This window comes from Myotis yumanensis, unplaced genomic scaffold, assembly GCF_028538775.1.
Source record: "Myotis yumanensis isolate MYYU_CA2020_CCGP unplaced genomic scaffold, mMyoYum1.0.hap1 SCAF_4, whole genome shotgun sequence".
Classification (NCBI taxonomy): Eukaryota; Metazoa; Chordata; class Mammalia; order Chiroptera; family Vespertilionidae; genus Myotis; species Myotis yumanensis.
This window is the reverse complement of record NW_027223755.1, coordinates 108451775-108464953: the sequence shown is the minus strand read 5'-3', so window position 1 is coordinate 108464953 and position 13179 is coordinate 108451775. Positions and strand designations below refer to the sequence as shown.

The following is a 13179-nucleotide window of genomic DNA, read 5'->3' as shown; positions in this document are numbered from 1 at the left end:
CTCCTTCCCTTACATTATTTGCATTCAAATGTAAATTAAATATTTACAGACATTGTGGCAAAAATTCCTTATTCTTTTAGCTCTTGTATAATTGTAAAACCAAAACAACCTTTAAAAGGGGATACAAACGAAACTAGGAGACCAGTCCATTTTCCATGAGCACCTCGATTTCACGTGGGAGATGCTGCCTTTCTGTGGCCACGGGACTGCTGCTCAGAGGCCCAAGGCTGGTCCCAGGTTCACCTGAATGTGAGTGCAGGTGATGATTTAATTCTCACACAACCTTCTCTGGGTGCAAATACTTTAGAAAACTTCATTCATATAGAATAGGGTTGGCAAATCTTTCTGTAAAGAGTCAGATAATAAAAATTTTAGGGTTTGCAGATCCCTGCTGCACCTCCTCAATTCTGCCATTATTGCTTGAAAGCACTCACAGACAATACATAAATGAATGGGCATGGATGTGTTCCAATAAAACTTTATTGACAAAACAAGCAATGGGCCAGAATTGGCCTGTGGGCTCTAGTTGTAGATCATGGACGTCCTCCAGGAAAGTGGGAAATTGGTGGATTTGGGTCTGTTGTGGACACATTTGACAGCCAGGAGACCGTTGTGCAATGAGAAGGAATGTCTGCTACAAGCAACTCTAGAATGGATTTGCAAACACAGGCATTAGGCTGGATGTGGTCCAAGAGCCATAGCCTGTAGGCCTTGGATATGAAACAGGGTCAAGTAATGATTACCTCCAAACGTGCTCACAGCGGGAATGGTCACATCGCTACTTTCCTCGGCCCAGCTCGGGGTTTCCACCCATCACCACTTCCCTTTAAGGGGCTCAGTGATGCCTGTGGGCCTTCAGAGGGCTGGCCATCATGGGCTTTGCACATTAGCCACCAGAGACCAGTGCCCACTGGTGTGGTAGTCTGAACATCATGAGGTCAGAGGCCTCAAGCTCTAAAATGCAGCAAGAACGCAGACTTGGGGACATCTTTCTCGTCTGGTACCCAACTTTTTATCCACACTGCAAAGCGTTTGGGGCCAGAGGTTGGATTCTCTTTATGAAGCCCTCCTGTATTGAGAATCACATCCTGCCTTTATCTCGCGGCCTGATATACCAGAGAATTGACTTTATTATTGTTGGGCTTTAATTTAAAAGAAAGAAAAACCAGAAAATACTGTGATTAGGATGAGAAATGGTCTCCTTTAAAAGTGTTGCAAGGAAAGAAAACTTTGCCATCCTTTTCCCTCACCTGGTTACTCTCTCTCCAGAAGATCGTCAATTATGGGAAAGTGGCGGTAAAATCCGATTCTGGCTTGTGTGTGTCTAAACTTTCACCTGCTGAGTGGATGGGTGGCTATTTACCAACCAGGTAGGGATGGTGAGCTCTCCGGGGCTGGTTGTGCTTTTCTGGATATCCCTGGACACACTGCACCCCATTACTCACACCCATGTAACCCGTGCCCGGCTCTGTGCCCGGCTCTGTGCCAGGCTCTGGTAAAGGTGAGCAAGAATGGAGGGTGGGAGAGGCCTTGTCCCGCAGCAGACAGCACTGGTGTGGACCACCAAAAGCTGTTAACTTTTATCCGTAAAACATGGAACGCTTCGCAAATTTGCATGTCGTCCCTGCACGGGCCATGCTCGTCTTCTCTGTCCCGTGCAATTCCAGTACATGTGCGGCCGAAGCGAGCACAGCATGTCTAACTTTAATTAAGTGCTACTGTCTGCCCAGCACTGTGCTAAGTGCTCTACATACAATTTCTCTGGCAATGCTAATGACAAAACCACTTCAGAGGCATTATCTCATCATTACGAATAAGGAAATGGAAACTCATTGAGGTTAAATAACTTGCCCAAGGACCATCAGTATAAATGGCACAGGCAGGCTTTGCTTACCCTCGTCCTGAGCTTCTAACTGCTACATGTGGATGATGCTCAGCCAGACAGACAGACAATTCTGCGATGCTCAGACAGACAGACCATTCCACAATGCTCAACCAGACAGACAGACCATTCCATGGTGCTCAGACAGACAGACAGACCATTCTGCAATGCTCAGACAGACAGACCATTCCACGATGCTCAACCAGACAGACAGACCATTCCACGATGCTCAACCAGACAGACAGACCATTCCACGATGCTCAACCAGACAGACAGACCATTCCACGATGCTCAGACAGACCATTCCATGATGCTCAGACAGACCATTCCACGATGCTCAGACAGACAGACCATTCCACGATGCTCAGACAGACAGACCATTCCATGATGCTCAGACAGACAGACAGACAGACAGACCATTCTACCCTGCTCAGACAGGCAGACAGACCAGTCCACAGTGTTCAGACAGACAGACCATCTCACGATGCTCAGACAGACCATCCCATGATGCTCAGACAGACAGACCATCCCACGATGATCAGACAGACAGACCATTCAATGATTCTCAGCCAGACAGACAGATCATTCCACGGTGCTCAGGCAGACAGACAGACCAGTCCACGATGCTCAGACAGACAGACCATTCCATGATGCTCAGACAGACAGACCATCCCATGATGCTCAGACAGACAGACCATCCCATGATGCTCAGACAGACAGACAGACCATCCCATGATGCTCAGCCAGACAGACAGACCATTCCACGATGCTCAGACCGACTGACCATTCTATGATGCTCAGACTGACAGACAGACAGACCATTCCACGATGCTCAGACAGACAGACAGACCATTCCACGATGCTCAGACAGACAGACAGACCATTCCACGATGCTCAGACAGACAGACAGACCATCCCATGTTGCTCAGACAGACAGACCATCCCACGATACTCAGACAGACCATTCCATGATGCTCAGACACTATATTCCCTTACGCTGACCCACGGACAAGCTGAAGCGGAGGTGTGGGGAGCATGGACTTAGAGTCCATGGACTTGGAAGCGTGGAGGGCTAGTTTTAGAGGGTTGTGGACGGAATTGATTAGGGCACATGCCTCAGGGGTGGGACACAAGCAAAACTGAGCTTCTGAGGCTGATGAATCGCTTTTGCTAAAAATCTCACTTTAGATTGCTCTGGACTGTCTTAGAGGGAAAAGTAAAGGAAGAATCAACCAGGCTTTCCTCCCAGAGACCCCATGCCAGCTCCCTCATCTCTGCTGAGTCTTCTCTCAAACATCTCTGACATGACAGCCACTCCACCATCTCATTTAACTTGCAACCAGCCCCCACCCATCACTCCGACCTCCACCTGCCCGCCTTTCCCTCATCATGAAACTGTGTTCACCTCCCAGCACACTGCACTGCACCCGTTGTGTCTACTGCTTATCCTCATTGTTCTTTTCCGAATCTTCTCTTCAGAAGATCAAGTCAACGAGGGGAGAGAGCTGTGTCTGTGATGTTCACGAATGTATTCCACGTTCCTGAGGAGTGCCTCGTATACAGTAGGTGCTCTATAAATGCTTGTTACGTTAATAGGTGAGTGAATGAATGCTTGAAAAACAACTGTGGAGGAAAGACTGAGCTGCATGTCCTGGAGGCCCACGCAGCCCTAGCATTCTGGTCTCACACCCTTCCCTTTGCGATTCGGGTATTGAAAGCCAAGTGCTCACCTGTGCGCTACCTGACGCGGGTCTCCCTGGGGCTGTGCTTTTGAACCTGGACTAAGCCTCCATGCTCAATACACTGCCACCTCTGGCCTGCTGCGCTCATCTTCATTCCAGCCCTCTACACTCCTGACACGGGCGGTTACAGAAGAGAATTTAGTGCATTCGGCAAATATTCCCCACATCCCAGTGGCAGGAGAACAAACCCTGTGATCTGGGTTGGAAATATTTTTTAAAAAATTCATGGGAGTGTCTTCAAGCTTGAATTAACATAATTATAGAATTTACAGGCACCCAGAGTGCTTTCTGTAAGACTCCTATAACAGATGTGTCAAATGTCTAGTTTTGAAAGGACTTCATAATTCAGTTACAATTTCCTCTGGGTTAAATATTGGAGTCTGAGAGTTGGGGAGGGGCAAGAGTAATGCATTTGTTTCCTGATGTGCTGTCTGAATGTGGAGGAATGCCTCCTGCATTTCTTTTTCTCATTATGCTGAGTCATCCCCTCACGAGAGTGGGGAGCACTCACCTTTACAGGTTGACACTAACCTCCGAACTCTCCAGAGCACGTGTGGGCTTCGGCCAGGCCCGGGCTCTGTTTGAGCCCCGGTGGAAGGCATGGAGGCACCGAGCTTTACTCAGCACTGATCGGATCTGCAGCTCTGATTCGCAGTTGACGTCCGAGAACAAATCTGTCGTTTGCTCGTGTACTCATTCCTTTTTTATGCACATCCCTCCAGCTTCCAAAGCCACAAAAATCTGTGGTTCATTCTCCATTATTCCTGACCTACCATCTTCCCTGGCTGTCATTTCTCACCAAGTTCCATCAATTTACCTCGAAATGCTTCGGAGTCACCCCCTCCTCACCAAGGTTGCCTTGACTATGGCCACCGACCACACTGCTCTCCTGCCGAGGCCCAAAGAATTGCATGAGACCTGTAATCAGGTACCACGTCACCACGGTTTGCCTGGGACTGTCCGGGTTTTAACACGGAATGTCCACATCCAAGGAGCCCTCCCCACTCAGCCCTGGCCACACTGGGCCTGTCGGTCACCCTTCCTCTAAGTCTCTAACTTTCTGCCTCCTTGCCCTGCTCCAGCCCCCCAACCTCTGTCCAGCCCCTGGACCTCGGCCTTGTGCCTTCCCGCCTGCAGACCCCACAGGCTGGTTTTCTCTCAGGGTTGCCTTTCGGATCATGATCCACACCCAGCCCAAGGTATCGGGGACCTGGCTCTAACCTCATTGTCCTCTTCACTTTTCCTTCTTGGCCCTCACTTTGGAGTTGTGTTTTATCTGAGTAATCACTTGTTTAAAGAAGCACGTCCTCATTCAAAATTCAGTTCCTTGAAGGTCAAGGACACATCTCTTCGTACAGCCCTTGTGTCCTGGCTCAGTCCGGACCTGGCAAGTATTAAGCATCTATAAATACATCTTCAATAAATTTACTTTCTGTGTGTTTTCCTTTCCCCCTTCATTAATCTTGCAGTACCTTCGCGCGGCCCCCTCCACCCCCCAGTCGCTTGCCCTTTCTTTTGAAGGAACAACTCTAGGACTTGTTTGCTAATTCTGCTGTTTCTATGATTTTTAAAGCAATGGTTTCTGATTTTATCACTATTATTTCTTTCACCTAATTTGGGGTATAGTCTTTGCTTCCCTTTGTGGGCTCTCAGGCGCCTCGCTGCCACTCTCTGCCTCCACCCCATTAGCTGACGGAGGCCTCTTTTCCCGAGGACACGGGGCTGTCTGAATGTGGTCGCTGCTCAGCATTTTGCCTGTGCACCAGGCCCGCGGTCTCCAATGTAACAAACCTTTCATGGGTGCCCGCCCGCCTTGCTACTGAACTGAGATTCTTTAGGACCCGGCTCGACTGTATGGTGTCCATCATGCCTTCCTGCTCCCAACCCCAGTGACTTCATTCGTTTCTTTGTGCCACGGCCGCGCCCTGAGCAGCACCCATCACGGCACCGGGCCACAGCAATTCCCTGTCCGTGCGCACCTGCCCCACCGCACTCAGCTCCACGCGGACACTGTGGGACTCTGTGTCCGCTGGGGGAGGTGTAGTTCCGCAGGAAGGGGGCAAATACGCAATTAGCACGGCTCCCCTCCCTCTCATGTCAGGAGAGCCTCTGAGACAGGGAAAGAAGCATTGGGTCATGCACCGTGTTTTCAACCTCACTAGATAAGCCAAGGGAATTTCATTATTTGAGGCAAGAAGAATAAAAAGAGAGAGGCAAATCCAGATATAAATCTGATGTAGATAAGAGAGATTTTGAGGAAACTCACACTGGATGGACTTGGTACCCACACACGGGTTTGTGGTAGGGATGGAATATGGACCTTGATCAGAGTGGAATAGGTTTGAAATCCTTTAAAACATGTTATGAAGTCAACCTGTGTAGGATCAAGGACATTGGAGCCATCAAAAATGTTAGGGTCCAGGAGATGAAGAGAAAATAACTCATGATTTTACTCAGCGAGGCCTGACATTTTAGACACGGGCGGGGGGGGGGGGGGGGGCGGGGGAGGGAATCGGGGCACAGCTGAGGGTGTGGGCATGAGGCGGCCAGTGCCTCAGGGATGCTCATGAGAACTGTGAGGTGGCTGACCATTCGGGACCAGGCAAGACCAGGGAGGTGAGAGGAGGAAGCTCCTGTGCTGGACAGACAACAGGCTCCGGGGAAACGGATGAAGAGGTGGGAGGAGAAGTTACTGTGGCCAGTGGGTTAAGGGCGCCAGCCAGTACCATGTCTTCATGTTATTTGATGAAAATGAAATAAAAACTAGGAGATATTAAAAGATTAAAACTGGTTTTACCTATCCCTTCACTATCCATCAAACCCAATGCCAAGTTCTACTCCGGGGTCATGACCTGCACTGCTGCTGCCTCTGGCCGCGGGCCAGGCTGCCTGTGGCCGCGGGTGGCAGAGCAGGTTTCAGAGCCACTGCCCAGCTCCTGCTGAGCCTTTGTCGGGGACAGCAGGAGAGGGGCCCCTCCTTCCATGGTGCCATCGAAGCAGGGGCTCCTGTGACTCTGGAGTATGGAGGGTCCGGCTTCTCTGCCCATCGAATAGAAATATAGAGGCTGCAGATCTGCAGATGCTCCCCTCTCCCTTGCACATCTCTATTCTTTGGGAGGAAACACACAGAGCTCGGGGCTGCTTTCTTTAAAACAAGAGGAAGGAGTCCAAATAGTGAGTCTCACCTGCCTCATGTGGTGCGAAAGGCAGCACAGGCTGGTGTGGGAGGCTCTGGAGTAAGGATTCTCCCCGATGGGGCTCTCCCAGGAGATTCCGAGTAACAGGAACATCACAGGCCAGGCCCACGGATAACTCCAGCGGTGAAAGTGAGGGTCACACCGGACGAGGAGGTCAAGGACCACAGCCAGGGGACGTGCAGGTGATGGATGGCCCTGAGGCTACTGAGTCACAGGGATAGATAACAGGGATAAACACAGCCAAGGTCTGAAACTCCGGGAACTGAGATGGCGACGGTGCCATAAACAGAAGAGGGAGGCGCAGAAGGAACTGCAAGAAGGGGGTGGAGCAGGGGTGGAGGGGGTGGGGGGACGGTGTGGGGCAGGCTGCCTGCAGCTGAGCGGAGAAGGCAGGTGGCAGAAGCCGGAAGTCAGAGGGGACTGCCTCGACCGCCTTCAAGTTCCGCCTGAACAGACATCCAGCTCGTCCACTCCCTCCGGAGAGCTCCCAGGGCCCCGCTTCCCTGGCCGTGCATTTGGGACAGGCAGTTTGAAGGCAGCCCTCACGGTGGCTGATGTGGGTGGACAGCGGAGGGAGAGCTTTAGGCTCCGGTGCCCTCAGATCTGCGCTCGCTCCTTTCTCCACCTCTGCACCAGCCCCAGCCCCAGCCCCGGCCCCGCCCCGGGACAGTGGGGGTGTGCAGGGCCCTCCATGTGTGCTGGCACACAGCGCCAGTGACCTGCTGCAGGCGGCCTCCCCCCTCCCCACCTGCCCGCTTTGGCCTTGGCGTGTGAGCCCAGCTCCAGCCCAACAGAACTTCTCACTTGTTGCATCTCAGCCTCACTTCCCAATAATCTAAATTTCCTGCATCGCATGTGTAAGTGACAAAAAGTGGTGTTTAAAAATATTTGCATATGAAGTAATTTCTAAACCCTCCTGTGGGGCTCATACCATTAGTCAGATTCCCCACAGGCCCCGCGAACACGAGCCATCATGTTTTATTAGTGTCTGCTGCTCCTGTGCTCCCGAGGGGAGGGGCGACGTGTGGGAGAAGATCCTTTGTCATGGCTTTGAACCTTACACTTGTCAGTGAGTTAACCCCTGCTTCCCCATCTTCAGGGAGAGCACAGGCCCGGGACTGACTTGTTGGCACTTAAAATTAACTCGGAGTAACATCTCTATGGAATTTTGGATTTAATGATTGTACTTAAAACCTTAAAAAATAACCCTTTGTATCTGGCCAGACAAACCACTTTGCTTCCCAGATGCCAGCATGGCCTCCAGGGCGAGTTGTTGTGTCCCAGTGTCTTTCCCACTTTCACTTGGGAGAGGGGAGAGGGAGCCCTCAGGCCCCTGCTCCCTGTGGCCAGCTCAGGGGGCACTATTCGCATCTGAGCCTGACCTGGAACTTCAATTGCAGTGAGAGGCGCGGGTCAGAGAGAAAAAGCCACTCAGTTGGGTAAACAAGTAGCAAACCTCTCAGAGCTTTCTCAGTGTCACAGGGTTGGTTCCTGCAAGCCGGGCCTGCGGTGGCGATTCTGGGAGAAATGAGTTTCGGAGAGGTGCTCTCTGGAGAGGGTGGGAGGGAAGCAGGAGGTGGGAGAAGAAAGCTAAGCACAGGTGTGGTCTCTGCCAGAGGCCGCCTTCAGTCTGAATCCCCGGGGGGCTGGGGGGGGGGGGGGCGCTGGTCCACCCGGAGGCCAGGCAGCTGGCCCTGTGCCCCAGCCAACTACTGGCCACTGATTGTCCCCTTTGGCCAAGAGTAACCCTCCAGGAAGGCTGCTCCATTTAGGCAGTGAGTGCTCTCAGCACCTGAGAAACGTGCGTTACCTGGGAAGGGGACCTGGACGCAGGCAGCATCCAGGATACGGGGGAGGGAAGGGACGGTGGGAAAGCAGGGGAAGCTATCTGAGCAGGCAGCTAGTGCGCTGTGACCAGAAGGATGAGGAAGGGACTTGGGAGAGAAGAGGAAGATGGTGTCCTGGGCAAAGGGAATAGCACATGCAATGGCCCTGAGTAGAGAGAGAATGTGGGTCTCCCTGTCTCTTTACTCACGTTGCTCGCTCTGGTCTGATTGTGGATTTGAGGGAAGGGTGCAGTGGGGCTCCCGTAAGGCAGCAGCAGGATGGACAGAATGTGTTGTACTCGGGGTTCTGCAAAGAAACTAATAGACATGTGGCAGGAAATAGTATGAGTGTGGACTGGGCTCTGAAGGTGCTAATATCACATACAAGCACTCCAATCGCTGTACAAAAGTACATTTATCTACCTTAGGAAAAGGAGTGAGGATTCCTGTGCCTGGGAACTTTACAAATGCCGAACAAGGCAAAGTTTTGTCTGCAAGGTTGAGGGTCTTCTCTTCCCACCAGGGTAACAGGGTACATCCCTCCCATGACATCTGTGTGTGCCACTCAATAGAGAGAAATAGACAGATGAGAGAGAGAGAGAGAGAGAGAGAGAGAGAAAGAGAGAGAGAGAGAACCAGGAGTTGAAGTAGGTATTTCAGCATATTAACACTGCGGATGGATCACGAGAATTCTCGCTTCATATTGCACAGTGTTTACAAAGTCTCATACTTTAAAAAGATATTAGCTTGTAAGAACATGTAATAAATAACTGCAAAATGCAATGGGTATTTAATTTTAAAGCGTGCCTTTAACATTTATGTAAAACGTTTTTTGTAATCGTTCAATAGAATCTTATCTGGCCACTGGGTGAAGCTAGTAATAAAACTTCTGGTCCACAAAGTGTTAAGGCACTGGAAGAATTAACCCTATTTCTTCAGTGCCCCAGCACGAGATTTTTGATGAGCTATACTCAGCTCAGCTGGAATTGAACAAGGCAGGCGGATGCAAGTACAACCAGTAGGGAAGGGCCTCAATTTTGTTTGCAGATAAAAGGTACACAATAAATATATATTGGATGGTGAGTAAATGCCTATTGAGTTCTCTGCTCTTACCAGGCAGTCTAAAGACAAGCTGTAAAGAAGAAACAAAGAGAAAGAGGACTGCAAAAGGATAACAGAGTGTGATGAGCTTACAGCTACCAATTTAAAAATGAGATAAGAGAATTTCAATTGGAGATGGTTAGTTGAGGACAGACATGTAACACAGTCCTTAAGATATAAAAAACCATTTTTAAGATAATTTATCATAATCCTAGAACACTAGAAAGGTGGTGTGGGAATCCTGTCCAGAATATGCCAGATGTTCAAGGCCAAGTTGAATGTGGAGGCCGGGTAGTTAAGGCCGATATGAGCATGGGACTCCTAATCAGAGTGCTCAAGGCTAATTTGCTACACGCAGGTACAAAAGCAAAGATGCAGCAATCTATAGACTGCACAGGCGTGCCTTCTAGAGCCCAAAAGACTGAGGTCACTATTTTGTCAAGAAGCGTCTTTTGTCGAAGCCAGTATAAACTATGTCACTGTGTTACTGACCAGCCAGTGTGGGCTGCGTTATAGGGAAGATGTGTTACTGACCAGCTGAGGCTAGGCAGCTTTTATGTAGGGCTGGACTACCGTATTGGCTCCTATGGCTACTGTATTTGAGGCTACGTAGTCAGGCTACTATATTTGTATAGTTCCTATGTTGAAGACTGCTTTGTAGGAAAGATGTAATGTTAACCAGCCAGTGTGGGGCTGCCTGCTTTATGGGGCTTTACTTTGAAGAACTGCTTTGTCTGATGGCTCCTTGTTAGCGATGGCTACTCGGTCTGCAATAAACCTCTCTCATACACCTATGACTTCTCATGTCTTCTCTATCTAATAACTGGTGTCCCAGGAAATCCAGTCCCTGGCAGGGAAACTGAGGCCCAACATTTGGCATGATCGAGCAGGATGAAGGAGTGAGTACTCCCACAATTGGCTCAGCGAGCAGGGTCGAGGAAGAACTTACTCCAACATTTGGCGCAGTGAGCAGGGTTCGGGAGTATGTGTGGACTCAGGAGCGAGAGCTCCTGACAGGTGGCAACTGGAGGAGGACACGTTGAAGAAATTCTGAGACTGAAAGCAGATGGATCTGACTGAGATAACAGACCGTGGAAAGTTGTAGCACAAAATGTTGGCGGGAAGAGGGGTCCTTCCTATGAGTCTCTTAAAAGCATCCAAGTCCACAAATATAGAGGAAAGGGAGGAGGCATGGAAGAGCATCAAGGCAATTCATTACAGTCCGGGTCCTCCCACATGGTTGGTTACCCGACTTCCAACCCTTCCTCTCGCTCTATTCTTTGCTCTTTGCTTCCTACTCCAGCCTCATTGACTTCCTTTATGTCCTTTACTGTTCCCACCTCAATGCCTTTGCTCTTGTTGTTTCTTTCGTCTGGAACAATCCATCTCTAGACCTCACGTGCTTGGCTCTTCCTTGTCATCCAGATCTTAACTCAGAGTTCACCTACTCAAAGAATTCTTCTCTACCCACAGTATCTAAATCAGATCTCAGCCCCAGCCAGTCACTCTAGCATGCCCCCTGACTCCCCCTTCACGGTGCATATGGACCCCTGAAATGTCTTACTTATTTATTTCTTTATCATCATGTCAGGGCAGAAGCCTTATCTACTTTCCTTAACACAGTATCTACAGCATCTGGGACATTCATGCACTTTGTATCTGTTAGCTTTTGCTGTGCAACAAACGGCCCAAACTTCGTGCCCAGCAGGGGTCAGTAGCACTTGATTTAGTGGGTGGTTTGGATCAGCTGGGCAGTTCTCTGTGTGGGCTCCTCTCTCTCTGCTGGGCTCTTCCAGCCTGGGTGGGCAGCTGTGGGAAGCTGCTGGTTGGACAATCCAGGCCGGTGTTTCACAGGGTTGGCGTCCAGAAGGCTGTTGATCAAGGCAGAGACAAACGGGCCTCACGCTCCTTGCTGCCCTGTAGGGCTCCTTCACCAAGCTGTTCTGTGGATGTCTCAGCATTCACTCGCAAGAAACTATATTTTTAACCCTCTCATCTTTCATCTATCTTCTTTACAAGAGCAGCAAGAGAGAGCAAGCCCCAAGGCCCATGCGATTTTCCAGTTTCTGTCTCAGATCACCTTTCTGCAGTACACTGAACAAAGCAAGCCACGTGGCCAAGCCCACACTCAAGAAGGTAGAGAAATAAACCCCACCTCCTGCGAGGCAGAGCTCCAGTCACATGGCCAAGAGGTATGGATACAGAGATGGAAGACTTTAGCCATTTGTGCACTCTTTTTACACTAGTCAATGAATGCATGTGGAATATATCTTATTTAAAGAACTGGATGTAGGATGGCTAAGAGGTTGGACCCCATCTCTTGCCTGCCCTCCCCCAGGTACATGCAGCAGATAAGAGAGGCTTTGGTCGCCTGTGAAAACCGACACTGCACACGCTGAAGAACGTGGCCGGCTCCCATGCAGATGCCTCCTCATCGGAGTGTAAGACCAGGAACAGGAAGCAAAGTTGAGTTTGAGGAACCTTGGGAGCATAAGCGGGTACCTCAGTAAGGAAGGCAAGGCAGTTTTTCTCAAGAAGGAAGACATCGGAATAGTCTGCTGCTGTGTCATGTCCTCACACCCTGCCCGCTAGTATGAAGTCATCCAGGGAGAAGTTTCCTGGCAGACAGATCTACCCAAATCCAGATGGAATCCCAGCTCTTAGGCCTAGGTCTTTATTCATAAACAGGAACTAACCACCAAGGGTCAGCAAGCAAGTGAATTAAATAAATCACATACTAATCAGCATAAAGCTGATGAATTCTACTGAGATCTTCTCCTAAATGCCCAGTCTTTAAAACCCCTTAAAACGAAGGTCCAGTGTGTGCTTTCCTGAATAATAAATGTAATTAAGTAAATAAATTTAAAGATCAAAAGTAAGCTACTACAGAATTAGAATTTGAATCTTTTTCACTTTGCTAAAAGGACAAGAATTTTCATCTCGCTTTTCAAATATAAGGAGATTTTTTAAAGCAATTTGGTGAAATATATATATATATATTTTAGAGGCCCAGTGCACAAAATTCGTGCACTTGGTGTGGGGGGGGGGCGGGGGAGGGTGCGGCCCTCAGCCCAGCCTGCGCCCTCTCATAGTCCGGGAGCTCTCAGGAGCAGGCATAAGCCATCAATCAGACATCCTTAGTGGTCAATTTGCATATTAGCCTTTTATGCCTGCAGGACCGGGCTGAAACTGGCTCTCTGACATCCCCCAAGGGGTCCCAGATTGCGAGAGGGTGCAGGCCAGGCCGAGGGATTCCACCAGTGCATGATCAAGGCTGGGGAGGGACATGGGAGGTTGGCCAGCCAGGGAGGGACTGCGGGAGGGTTCCAGGGCATGCCTGCCTCATCTTGATCAGTCCTGTTTGGCTGGACCCCAGTAGCAAGCTAGCCTACCGGTCAGAGCGTCTGCCCCCTGGTGGTCAGTACATGTCA

At 50.0% G+C, this 13179-nt stretch overlaps 1 non-coding gene across 1 annotated transcript; it reads right to left on the bottom strand.

Annotated features, from left to right (window-relative positions):
* Window positions 1–1587: 1587 nt before the first annotated feature.
* LOC139009619 (U6 spliceosomal RNA) lies at window positions 1588–1691 on the bottom strand. Its single transcript, XR_011471349.1, has one exon. It is a non-coding gene; the product is annotated as a U6 spliceosomal RNA (small nuclear RNA).
* Window positions 1692–13179: the final 11488 nt, after the last annotated feature.